Here is a 13,996-nt window from a genome sequence, read left to right on the forward strand (position 1 = left end):
TATTTTTGACTTTTTGAGGCATATTTACTTCCTACTGCATAGAAAGGAAGAAGACGACTAAAATCTACAACAAAAGCAAGTTAAAATAATCCTTGAATCATACGCTTAAAAGTCTTCAAGTTTCCTTACCCTAAAATTAGGTTGTTCCAGAAAGGTAATAGGGGTAGTTGTCAGAGGTTTTTGAGTGGGGTTTCATATCATTTGAGGAGTGAGGAATAGGATGGGGACACCAGCAAAAAAAACCCCACGAATCTTTGGAAGCTTTCTGAAACAAAATTCTTTGCTCAAAACAGATCAAACCAAGGTCAGTCATAGAACAAAGGAATTCAGATACACTTTTAGAAAATCATATTAAAAAAATATAGATAATCTGAAAGATATTGCCTTGAAGCCAGTATTAATTCATTTAGCCAGGTACTTGCTGATATTTCTGTGAGGTTTGTACCTTTTAACAGGGAGACCAGCTACTTTGTAAACTTTGTCTATTAGGATGATATATATAAGTAACCAGAATTCTGTTACTACTTGATCTGACTTCTCTTAAGAGATGGGGACACAGAAAGGCAGGAGAAGAGAATTCTGTTACTTATTTATATTTTTTTTTTCTTTTTTCCATGGAAAAAATCAACAAATCTCTACTCAGTTGCTTAAATACCAGCGTCTACTAAAATTTATGATATTTTGCTTAACTGAAATAAGGGCCTGAAAGATATAACACAAGACTTATGTGAGGTCTTAAACTTGTACCTGTAGCTAGGCAGGGTATCCCACAGTTTAAGAAGATGAATTACAGTTTGACAACATGCTGAAGCATTTCAACCAAAATAAGAGAGCTTTGCAAATGTGAACTAGCTTTGTACTTTCTTTCCACTCCTGTTTCTGGATGTGTTTTACAATAATCAGATGTGATTCTCGGGGTAAACCATCTTTTCATTCTGGCTCACTCAAAATTGCGAAATTACGTGTATGAAAACACAGATTTGGTGTATTTCATTAGACTTACTTAGGTCTTAACAGAATTACCACATAATTAAATGTGTTGTCTTGTGTGTAATGTGAATGTGACAATAGTCTGTGTAAAAGATAGATACGCTTGAAACAAAATAATACACTTCATAAATAGTAATAGTAATTGTAAATAGTTACAAGTCAGTCCTGAAACCTAGAAAGACATATAAAGGAAAGAAACAAATAACATCATAGCACATCCTCATATTAGAAATACCCAGGTTTTGCCTAAAAGTATTCACTGTTGTTTTGTAAATCCTATTGTTACCCAGGCCCCTAGGCCCTTCTTCTTCTAAGCACATTTTTTCCAATAGTTACCTGTTTGTTAGAGTTCAACCTAACATTTAAGAGCAAACATATAATTGTACCCAAAGGAGGAAAAAAGGAATCTGGTCTAGAAAAGTTAGGTTTTCATACAAGCAACCTACAACAAGAAATGCTCATATGACCATCTCAGGCTGTTACATACTTACGTGATTGCAAAAAAAGCTGAAATATCCATGGGTATCCAGAAAGATTTTAAGAGGGCTCTATATATTTAAACAAGAAGCTTGGTAGATTGGGAAAAACACAGCTAGTGTGCATACTTGCTTTAAAAAATAGCTTGCTGATGGTAGGAGGCTCTAGGGAGAGTTTAATGAAAGCCTCTTTGCCTCAGTCTTTCTGAGGTCCATAGGAAGCAAAGTACTTTAACAGAGTTCATCAGAAATGGGACAGAATCAACCTCTCTTCTTTTTCCTTCAGCCCTTCCAAGGCTCTAGAGGAAAAGAACTTTCAGGTGTTGCATACAGGAGCAACATATACTGCTGTAATTTATTATTAATGCTGTGAAAATATTATATTCCATAAGTAGAGGAAGTTAAACACACTAGAAAATGCTCTTATCTCAGACTTACTGATTTTATCCCTTATGGGATTCCAAAATCTCCTGCCCCTACCTTTATTACTTAACATTATCTTACTGCTTTCTTTCAGCAGTAAATTAAAAATATGATAAGTATCTGTCACTTGTGACTAAATACGCAGTTCAGCATATCCACTGCACTTTCGAGTACACCATACACAAGCTCATATATCATTATTCTTGGTAACATGACAGCATGACAGCAGCCCAGCAAGTGCACTGGACAAGAAGCTATGGGTAAGATTTTTTTCTATTTATTTTTTTTATAGGGCTCAACCCTTGCACAGCCCTACATCTGTCTTTTGGGGTTCATGTCTCAGAGCTTGTACTCAGGTAGAGTGCCAACTCAGGAATGAAGCAAGGCCAGAACTTCAACTTGAATCTGGCAGTGGTTTTTCCATATCTGCAGCTACTCCCGTGCTTGGAATAGTTCAAAAATGTCTGGCTGCTTCTGCAATTTAGAGATCTTTCATTTTTAGGTCACTCTGCCTCACAAGCTTCAGGCATGCAGCAAGCATTTCAGATTAGAAGCCAGATGCTGAAACTCCTGTTTAAACATAAAAGTTTAAAAGGCAAGACATTCTTCTTTACAGATTTTTTTTTTTTTTTTAAACCCCTGTTATGGTATATAATCTTTATGCTTTACTAAGAAGCTCCTGGAGTTTGGCAGTACAGATGCAACAACAGGCTTCTGTTACATATCCAACATCAGAGATTTTCTGAATTAAATATCCTAGCTCCCCATGCAAAAGGGTGGAACATTATAGCAAACAAGAAAATATCAAACTCCACAATTAATTTGTAATATTTTAAGGGGAGTTCTGCCCATACCCAGGTTTGGAATATAATTTGCAAAATAAATACTCACCTATAACAAATTTAAAATCAGAAGTATGATTTTGCTTTTCATTATTCGCTATTTCAGAAAAACAACATTCTCTGGACAGTCAGCATCAACTTGTGGCAATGTTATATGCAGCACAATGGATTTTTGCTTTTTTTGTTTAAAGGTTGGGGATTGTTTTTTGTTTGGGGGGGGTGCTGACAAAGCACTTGGCAGTAGGTACAACACATCTACAGTAAGTAGATCAGACTATTTTACCTGCAAACATGCTGCAATAAAGTGCCATCATTCAATCAATACAGATTACTTAGTTAACATTTTTTCTTAACGTATCTGAATTACTAGTTCATTAAATCATTAGCTGATAAATACTGTGGGTAATGGATTGAGAGAGTAACTACATACCTTCAGGAAGAACCTGCCCGATAACAATAATCCACTAGAAAAACTGGCAGTATCCTCTGATCTATTGCCCGCACAGCTATGACTTGATGGAGAGTTTCATTCCCTCTGCTCAGCACTCCAGAAGAAAATCAGCACAATTTGAATATTTCTCAGGATGTGACAGCTCTCTAGATCCCTGGTTGCATTCTGTTCCCAGGGGTTGACAATCTGGTGTTCCAGTGTGCATAGAGCAGTGAAGATGAATTGAAAAAGCTTGAGATAAATTAGGGATGGCTAAGTTAAAATTGTCTCTGCTCCCGAGTCTCTCATCTGCAGTCTGCAAGCCTATTTTGCTGTGAAAAAGCTAGATGGCAGGCTGCCTCAGTGAGTTCTTCTTAAGCGACAGGGAGCATTTTCAATGAAGAAAAATTCTCCCATTATCTAAGCTAATGTGACTGCAGCTAAATCTAGTCTTAAAAGCGTCTACTAGCATGAAATTAATTCTCATTGTTACTTTTTTTTAAGCCACGTTAAAAAAAAAAAGAAAAAGAAAAAACATAAAATATAACACCGCCTTAGATTTTTCTATCTAAATAGAAAGAAATACTCAAACTTTTTAAGCTGATAAATGGCAAAACATTTCCTTAAGTAGCTGTGCCCCATGATCTAAGCAGGGGAAACTTTCACTGCTTTCTGCACTTCATCTGCTCATACTCAAACTATTCTTCTACTATCTGTTCTTTCTGTTTTGATGTAACAGTTATTGTTTCTTTGCAATTATCTTCATTTTGAATGTTCCAGGAGAGGAAGTGGCAGTATTTTCTACTTCCTTACAAAAAAAAGGGCTGACAGCTAAAATTCTGAACAATCAACATGTTAAATGTAATTGATGTTTTGCCATGCGACTAAAAGGTTTTGTTAAAAAAAATTCGACTTTGTAGCACATTGTTGATTTTTAATTGTGAACCACTTCTCTGATTGAACTAGTTTACAGAGAAGACAGAACTGAAGTTTTCTATATATCAGTTTAGTGCCAAAGCTGTTTGACAAAGTCACTAAATTCAAGCTGTTATCTGAAAACTTGTTATTTAGATAGCTCAAGGGCAGGAGGTTATCATTACACATAGTAAATGAAGATGAATATTTTATTCTCTCAAACTTTGGATACAATTTTAGAAAAAGAAAACAAGAAATAATTTCAAAGAGCCAGTGTCAGTCATGCTCCCTACTAAGCAGGCATTTTTGCAAATCCTTTCTTCAGTTTCAACTGATCTAGCTTTCTGAAATCCTAGGAATTTACCACCATGACTGGCTGAATTTAACCTTCACTAGTAACAAATCTAGTTACATCTTGTGCGGCATGTAAAACAGTTTATCCTGCAAAGATATTTTTATAAGGAACATATTGTTTAGAAGAGATTCTTGGTTAGTGACAAAAAAAATGCTTAGCTTCAGTCGTGATTCTTATGGCAATCTTTTTTATTTATGTTAACATTTTTAATTTGTTTTCATTTTAAGGTTTTGACAGCAGGGTGAGGAAGGTGGTCCCTCCCCTCTACTCACCATTGGTGAGACCACAACTGGAGTGCTTTGTCCCATTCTGGGCTCTCCAGTCAAGAGAGGCATGAACAGAGATAGTGGAGAGAGTCTGATTAAGATGATGAAGGAACTGGAGCATTTCTCCTGTGAAGAATGGCTATGAGAACTGAGACTATTTAGCCTAAGAAGAGAAGACTCAAGGGGATCTTATCAATGTGTATAAAAACCTGAAGGGAGGGTGTAAAGAAGATGGAGCTGGGCTCTTTTCAGTGGTGCCCAGTGACAGGACCAGAGCCAACGGGCAGAAACTGAAACATGGGAGGTTCCCTCTGAACAGTAGGAAACACTTTTTTAGTGAGAATGACCGAGCACTGGTACAGGCTTTCCAGAGCAGTTGTGGAGACTCCAGCCTTGGAGATATTCAGAAGCCAACAGGATGTGGTGCCAGACAACTGGCTTTTAAGTGGCTGTCTTTGAGCAGGGGATTTGAACCTCCAGATGTCCATTCCAACCTCAACTATTCTGTGATTTTCACTTTTATTTAGGAACCGCCAACATCCTCAGTTCATGGTGCTAGTAATTTTCTGTTTTGAAATGGTTCTTAATTCTGTTAAGATTTTGTTAGCACTCATGTTACAGAATAGCTTTCTTCAATGAGGTTAGTTTATTAAGTTCCTCTTCTCCTCTGCTTACACAACTACAGTGTCTGCTGCCAAAACTAAAGAAATTGCATGGAAAAAATGTTGACCAAGATCTTACTGTGCAACAGCCCAGCTGTAAAGTTCCCAAAGTTGTCCTTCTTCATAGCAAGGTAAGTCCTGATGGAAAACTCTTTAGAGCTGACAACCAGCAGGGTTGGTTTGTGTGCTATTTATAAATTTTAGAATAAGCGTCACCCATGTCTCCGTTCTCTCCGCAGCTACTGCTTCGTGTAACTACCAGTGACAAGCTGCTGTTTTTCTTAGATCCTCAGTAACTTGGGTCAAATCCCTACATCAGTATATCAGTTTCTATTCATGAAAATCTATCTTGAGCAAATTTTAAGGTAAAAATAACTGTATTTATTTCTAGTGGTATCATTATTTTACAAGGTATGATTCATTCATGTTTAGTAACATTAACATGTCAATTTCTAGGAGGTTTCTTATTGGATTTTGGGGTGTGACATGGAAGGAAACATAGAAGCAATTTAACCTACAAAGTAAACCAAAATGTCTTAGTAGAATTCTCAGCTTTGATCACATAATCAACTCAGTGTTCCTTTCTTATAGTAAAAGGCAAAGAAAGAAAGGTGAACTTTAGTACTTACAATTGTGGGGATTTTTTCCAGGGAAAGAGGTTTAATAATCCCTGAAGACTATTAGGAATTAGGCCCAAGCCACCCAGGAAAGTGTAGTTACTTTCAGAACAAGACATGAATTCACAAGAATTTCTTTCTCGGACATTACTAGGAGAATAAAATGAATAGAGCCTTTTTTTAATTTTATTTTTAATTCCTTTTTCCTTTCCAAGTTATCTACCAGTACAGTTTAATATCTTTTTGGAATTAAATGGACAGTCACAGATGTTCAAGTTGGAAGCAGAGGTTATGCTGTTGGCATAACATGCTAGATATTTTTTGTGTGCTGTGATCCAGTTATGAAAACATGTTTCAAAACGTCAGAAGACAGCAGCAGCATTGCAGGCAGAGGCTGAAAAAGGTGATCACAGAGTGGTGCATATTCTAACTCTGTGAAGTGATACCTTCCTGGATAACAGAAGTTGTAATTGGCTTAAGAATATTTTGACCTGGGTATACCTTAGAACTTTAGGAATGTTATTTCTAGAAGCCGAAGTTATACACTGGGCCCATTTAAAGAGTAGTGTGATTCCAGAGCTAGCAGAATATAATAGGACACACTAAAAAAATTATATTTGGCCAAATCTTCAGGACTACAACTCTCCTCCAACTGGCAATTTTCAGTGAGGAAAAGAACTCAATTTAGGTACAGGTTTGTCTTTTCTATTTCCACATAATTCTTCACTGGAGACAAAATAGTAGTTAACGAATCCAGAACATTTTCTCCACACTTTACCCTGCCTTTCTTGCATTAGATTTTAGTAGCAGAGAAGAACTTCTAACGGACAACCCCAGTGAGAGTGGAGATATGCAATTAAAAGTCAGAAAGAGACATTTTTAGAATCATAGAATGGTTAGAGTTGGAAGGGACCTTAAAGACTTTTTGCTACTGTATATTATATTTTGTATACATATCTATAATAACTTTAAAAAAAACCCCAGTGTGTAAACTTTTTTGAGTAGCATTTCTATTATTGTGAAATGAATTCTTGCATAATTTTTGCTGTTTCATACGTTTCTTCCCTGTTTGCCCTTGAAATGTGTTTCACAGTTGTTAGTGTATGCATGTTTTCTAGGCAACAGCCTCTTGCTAGTTTTAGTTTCTTACATTCATATAGGATTAGGTCTGGGTGAAAATTAAACATAAAACGATTTAATAAAAATATTTTTGCCAATCTTAAGATTTAATAGTAGAAAGTGTTAGTTTCCGCTAGGAGTGCACCTTAATCAAATGTACGGAGACTACATAGTATGCTGTTCTGCCAGTGGTTTTCACACACTAACAGCTGATATGTGGGAAACAACATCCAAGATCGAAGCACATAAATTTGAAGAGAAAATTTAGATATTGCTGTGCTATTTGGGACTGACTAGAGAACTTCAGTGAGAGAATTTACTTAAGCCAGAAACCTGTCCCTAGGACAGGGATTTAGGCTAGTGTCATCTGAAAGGCTCTCTTCAAACTTCAGTCTGCCACGGTAGATGGCTCCTAGAAGAAAGCAGTTGAGATATAGTGCAGAGAAGAAGGATGGAAATATATGCTCTGAATATGATGGTGTTCATTCTCCTTTTTGATTATTGTTAAAATTCTTGCTTTCAAGCTTTCTTTACTGTGCCTTTTAGAAAAACAACAGTTTTTAGACTAAAATACACAATATTAAACAGTGAGATTTTTTTTTTTCCCCTTCCCCAAAAATAAGCAGGTAGGTAGATTGTCTGGTTCTCTTTCCTTTCTGCATCTGTACACTAACAGAAAACAACAGAACAATTATATCCCACCGATCATTTAAGATGGCCACAGATAGAAGATGTGAGAAAAAGTCATACATAATGCAAGAATTCGTAATTTGAAGTTCTGCATGAAGATGTGTTTCCTCTAATTCTGCTTTATACAGAGTTATCAGTTGTTGCTTGACACCTGGAGGCACAATTTCCTTGCTTCCCTCTTAGGCTCAAAGCTTGTCACATGATCCTTGTTACAGGCTACATGTTCTTCTTACTAGCCTGTGTACAGTTTAAATACATTATGAACGGGTGTAAAAATGGAAGAACACACACAAGCATTCTTCTACTTACTATGAGAGGAGTTGATTATACCTATTATCACCAAGATGTGAAGACTCGAAAGGTAAGTTAAGTTCTGTAAAACGCAACTGCCTACTTAGGGGTCTTGGCATCGTGCACGATGTATTTTTCCAGATTTTTAATTTCCATGCTATCTAGATTTGTTTTATGTATCAAATATGCAATTGGAGTGGATTATGTGCACTCCTAGGGAGAGTCTTTTTTTGTGGTTTGGTTTGGTTTCAAACAAAAGGAAACCAGATCATGCTCTCTGACACTACTCCATGAAGAACACACAGGATGTTTTCTTCAAAATACTGATGTACATGCACCCGTACTGAACCTGTTATGAACTGTTAAAATTCAAGTAGTTAAAAACTTCCCTATGTTAAAACAAAAAAACCAAACCACCAAAAAGTTGCCCCCCTCCTTCACTCAACTATGCTGCCTTTGTTGTTTTTTCAATACAGGTTTCTTGCTACTTGGAGTTTTGCAGCCATTTAATTTAAAACCATTTATTTTATAACGAAAGATCTAGCAAAAAACATCTCTGCCTATGGTTTGGGTGCGGAAGGGTGTGGGGCAGGATGATCTTTAAAAGTCTCTTCCAATCCAAGCCATTCTACAACTTTATGATTCCATACTTCACTTTTCGTAAACGTTTCCAAGCTGTTTGGGTTTTTTTGGGTTTCCGGTTGGATTTGTTTGGGGGGGGTTGTCTGTTTCTTTAGATAAGAAAAAGTCTATAATACATTTTAGTGGTTGGTATTAAGAAACCGAAAACAACAACAAAAAAAACCAAACTCAAAACCAAAAAATACAACAAAACTACTACTTGATTTTGTCTTGAGAGCAATTAAATTAAAGTTATTAAAACCTATTATTACAAAATAAATAGATTCGTACTGATTAAGAGAGCTTATTTCAGTTAATTATACGTGTCTTAAGTTATTCAACAAGAAACCTCCCAACAATTTTTTATGTGATTGGTACACAAAGTATTTCTTGTTCTGGCTTCCATTGTCCTCTCTGCTCTACTGGCTAGACTGTAAGAAGGCACATGTGCTCCTAAAATTTCAACAATCAATGATAAAAGATCCTTCAAGTTTCCTGCTTTCAACCTTTCAGATACATATTTGTTTCCTTCAGCTTTCATTTGCATTATAGTGAATAGAGTCTCACTTTGAACTCATACATCACCTTTCAACTCAAGAGTTCAAGGCGACTTTAATGTGTCTCTCTTGAAACCCACAAAACTTTCATTATGCAGCCTGAAGCCTCAGCACCTGTATGTGATTTGAGAACAACAGATTAGGATTCTAGAAAAAAAATAAAACAAAACAAAACCCCTGTTACAAAATTTCATCCAAGTGGAGCAGAACTTTTAGACACTACAATACAAATAAATAGCTGGCTAGAGAAACAATCTGTTAAGAAATAAGGAAGAAGAAACATAGAATATAAACATCACTCACCCTGTGGGGGTACACTGCAGAATTCAGAGCACGTTCAAGCATGTCCAAACCTTTTAGTTTGTTCAGAAAGTTTGTGCTTAGCTCTGAGGTACCGTTGACTGTTTTTGCTGTGATAAAACCTGATAAACCTGTCCTGGCCAGCCTGATTTTAAATAAATAACTAATAATACTCATAAAAAATTATCGTCGGCTGCTATTAGTTCTATTTAAATGAAATAATTGTCTTTAATCTTAAGATTACCTTAAAGATAAGATATCAGGTGGGAAAAAATATCCTTTTATCTTATTTTATCACTTAACATTTTATAAAGAGATTATTTTAGGAGAGTGTAGGGAAAATGATAGGAAGGTTCACATCTTGTTTTCAGTTGTTCCATCAAAACAAAAGAATGAAAAAAAAATGATACATTACACACTACACACTTCTATTCAAAACTTCAAAGTATTACACTCCATGTTTCATTTTGCATATAGAACATAGATATGAATCTTTAAGAAAAAAGAAAGTGCATCTTGATAAAACACCTCTTATTGTGAAATTATAGTAAATTTATCTAGAAAATAAACACTCCTGGGACATGAGAAACTATCTCCCTGCAATGAAAATAGTGGTCAGGTGACAAGATAACTTTCCTTGTTTGCTTAGATATATTCACTGCTGAGAACTGTCTAATAATTCACTCACAGCCGGGAATTCAGGGGTGTGAAACCTAACTTCTTCTGTAAATATGCCTCCTATTCGGGGGTTGGAACTAGTTGATCTTAAGATCCTTTCCAATCCTACCCATTCTATGCTTTTGTTACACATACTTTCCAAGAAATTACATTATGAAAAGTGAGGGATGGGTGATGGCTGTTTTTAAAAAAAAATCTGCCCAAATAAAAACATGTCTAGCATTTCTAACATTGAACACAGTTCCCCATCTTCTGTGCACCTGGATTTGATTTTTGAAACATGTTTCAGAGACATGCATTTCAAAGATAAATCACCAGCCTGCATTCATACAGAACACATATGAATTCTTAATAGACTTATCACTTAAGACAAATCAGAATAAATTAAGAAAAAAAAAGAGGGAAACCAAACTTTATTTCAATTTCCTTGTCTTCATCTTCATTAGAAAAACAACTTTATAGTGTCACAAACACACAGCCTTCATATGCACTTGTCACACCAAAAGAAATTGTCACCTGTTCCAATAACAAATGTGAAGGTGCATTAGTGAACCTTATTTAATGCAGTAATGCATTCTCACATTGGAGATCAGTATGGGCATAACCAAATGGATTGACAAAAGTGCAGTGACAGACAGTACTCCTAGCGTTAAGAGTACATTCATGTTTGGAAAATGACATAACTTCTAAATGCAACCAATTTATTTGCAGTCAGATTAAAAAAAAACAAAACAAAACAAAAACCAACCAAACAAAGAAAAAAAATAAACAAACAAAAAACAAACAAAAACCCAACAAACAACAAATATGACTGTATAGTTGAGAATATTCCTTTGGTATGCTTCACAAGAATTTCAATCCAAAGGAACAGACAAAAAAAAAAAAAACCCAAACAAACAAAAGCACGATTGTCTTTACGGATTCCATCATTCATTTTTCAAAACTTGCACAAAACAAGATTCATGGTTACGAGGAGACCAGTTTGGGCTCAAAAAAAGTTCAGACTTCCTATTTTATAAAATTTCAGTCTGAAATATAATAAAGTGAGAATCCTAAAATCACCTCTGTATTTGAGTGACAACCAGTTTAAACTCAGCTTTTGATTCCTAGATTGTGCTTTTTTTAGTACTACTCAATACACTAATTGATAAGGAAAAAAACTCAACGAACAAAAAAAACCCAAAAACCAACAAACAAACAATAACAAAAAAACTCGAACAAAATCAAAACAACAAAAACCAAAAAAACAACCCACACCTAAAAACCCTGAACAGTGGTATCCCTTAAAATGAGTTTGCGTGTTCCAAGATGTTACTGGAAAAAGGGAATCACAGTTGATGTGATCCAACAGGATCTACACAGAGTAGGAAGCATAGAATTTTTCTTTAGTAGAAATTTTAAATGTAATCTGATAGTTTTTTTTTTTTTTTCCTAAGAATTGTAGAACACTGAATGAAATGATTCTCTGAAAAACTGGGCAGACCTAAAGTAAATCTTAGTGATAACATCTGTTACTGTCAATTCATGGCAAAGTCCCTTCTTGTGGTGACAAACTATATCTTTTAAATAAATGAGGTGGCCAATTCCTTTGATGCATCACTAAGTACACTGGATTTCAAAGAGTAATAATTTAGACAAGCCTGGTGTCCATATTCACGCAGGAAATCCAACTAGATTATTCCAGTTGTACTTTGTGGATTTCAGAAAATAACCAACAAATTATTTAGCAATCAGTCTCCCTCTGAGAATGGAACATCTTCTGTTTAAAACAATTGCTAAGATTACTCATCCTGACAATTAATGCCATTACTGCTGTTTCACCTTTATAGCTTTTATTTTGATACATTAATTTGCATAAAGAGCAGGCCATTCACTATTTTGATACCATCAGAAAGTCTCCCAAATGTCTCAGTTGGCTATGTTTTAGTTATTTGTTGTGTTACAGATAAGTCAGCATCTGAAGGAGACATCACTTCACTTTAGAAAAATCAGACATAAAACGCCTTATGTAGTTGAATTGCGGTTTGGCATACTGTTTACATTTTTGTGGACACGTATACACTCTCCAAAGAATCTAGTGACTGTACTTAAAATTATTTACAATTCATATGGTCTACCTCACTATAAAAAGAGCTTATTGATGAGAAACTCCTTCCCTCTTTAGGATGTAAAATGAACAATAATTTCTGCCTAAAAATTGATTTTAAACCTTCATTTTACTTTATGTCCACACCTCCCTACCCCCCAAAAAAAGTTTTGAAAGCTGTAAATTTGACTATATAATTTTTTGCTCCCAACTACATTTTTAAGTACTAAATTTAATTTTAATGGAATTCTCTTTAAAGAACATGGGGAACATGAGAGAAGAAGAATAACAATAACAGGCACACACATTCCAGTGTTAAATGCAGCACAGAGCAAAGCTTATTTTACTTTCCCAGTGCTGTTTCTACCATGAAATAAATGAATATGGCAGTGTCCTTCTCACTGGTGAAAACAAAATTGGTTCTTTCACGAATACATTGCCTGTATATTTAAAAAGTAATTAATTCTTCACACACAGGAATTGCTTGTATTTCTAAAGATTTTTAAAAAGACTTCCTCACCATTGCTACCATGCAAGTCTGCCTCATTGTCCATCTCCATCCTCATCCCCACACACCACTACCACCCCCAAATCCCAGGTTTATTGAGGCTTATTATGAATATTATTTAAATATTATGGTTTTGACATTTTTTAATAACCTTTTCCTTTTAAACAATTTTTTCTTTTTTAAGTAAAACACTGTGTAAACACTGTGACAGCAATTTCCCTTTAGCTGTGTGCAGCATTTTTATCAGCACTTGTTGCATATCAGCTTTAGTAACCATTGTAACATCTGTACAGGGAAGAGAATTCAGCTTCTAACCAAACATGGAAGGAAAGAGGTGGAAGGAGGAATGTGAGAAAATGAACCTATCTCACGTGGTCAAAAGGTCATTTCATGTTTACTGTGGCCTGTTCCTTACTATGTTCTACTTATCTATATCAAGGAATGGTTCAACTTGTGTCTTACATGAGTTCAGCAAAGCACCAGTGTTGTTTTCACAGCAGTCAGCAAAAATTTGCCTTGGAATTCCTCCTGGTGCAAAAGTTTGTCCACTTCCCTATTTTGTACTGATCAATGAAATGATATCCCATGGACATCACATTCAACTAGACATGATGGTATGCTGGTAAATGAGACAGAGCATCCTCTCTGACCCTTCTTGAGGAATACCATGCTCAGCTGATCCCATCTGCAAGCTGCTTGCTGAAATGGGAAATGAAAGTGCCCCTTCACACATCTTAAGGACCATGGGCTCCCTGTATTCCACGGTACTAACATTTATGCAGAGACTGGAAAAGTCTTATCATCCAGGATATGCCACTGCTGCACACTTTCAGTGCCCAACAAGCTGCGTGATTTTGTGCTGCTGGGAAAGTGAGGGCAAAACGAGAGAAGCATTTCATAACCAAAATGCTCTCAGCTAATGGCTTTGCTTTCTAAACAAAGCCAAGGCATCTCTACCTATGCTTGCTGTTGTCCATGGGACTGTTGGTGAGAACTGGGCAAAGGTCTTCCTATCTATAGGAAGACCTATATTCCTATCTATATTCCTTTTCAAGGATCTTTTGTAAGGTCCAGGGTGTGGATTCTGAAGCAGTACCAGAGTCTATGGTCTCTTCCAAGCTCTTCCACATGGCATTCTTAGACTCCAACATGCAAAGGTCCAGCCAAGTG

At 35.8% G+C, this 13,996-nt stretch overlaps 1 protein-coding gene across 1 annotated transcript in view; it reads right to left on the reverse strand.

Moving 5' to 3' along the window:
• The window catches only part of MGAT4C (MGAT4 family member C), a 406,827-nt gene extending 403,276 nt beyond the window's left edge, over positions 1 to 3,551 (reverse strand). The window contains exon 1 of the mRNA XM_030478871.1: positions 3,162 to 3,551. The gene's annotated coding sequence lies outside the window, so the exon portion shown is untranslated. The remainder of the gene's footprint in view (positions 1 to 3,161) is intronic.
• Positions 3,552 to 13,996: the final 10,445 nt, after the last annotated feature.

The sequence above is a fragment of the Strigops habroptila genome, chromosome 3 (assembly GCF_004027225.2).
Source record: "Strigops habroptila isolate Jane chromosome 3, bStrHab1.2.pri, whole genome shotgun sequence".
NCBI lineage: Eukaryota > Metazoa > Chordata > Aves > Psittaciformes > Psittacidae > Strigops > Strigops habroptila.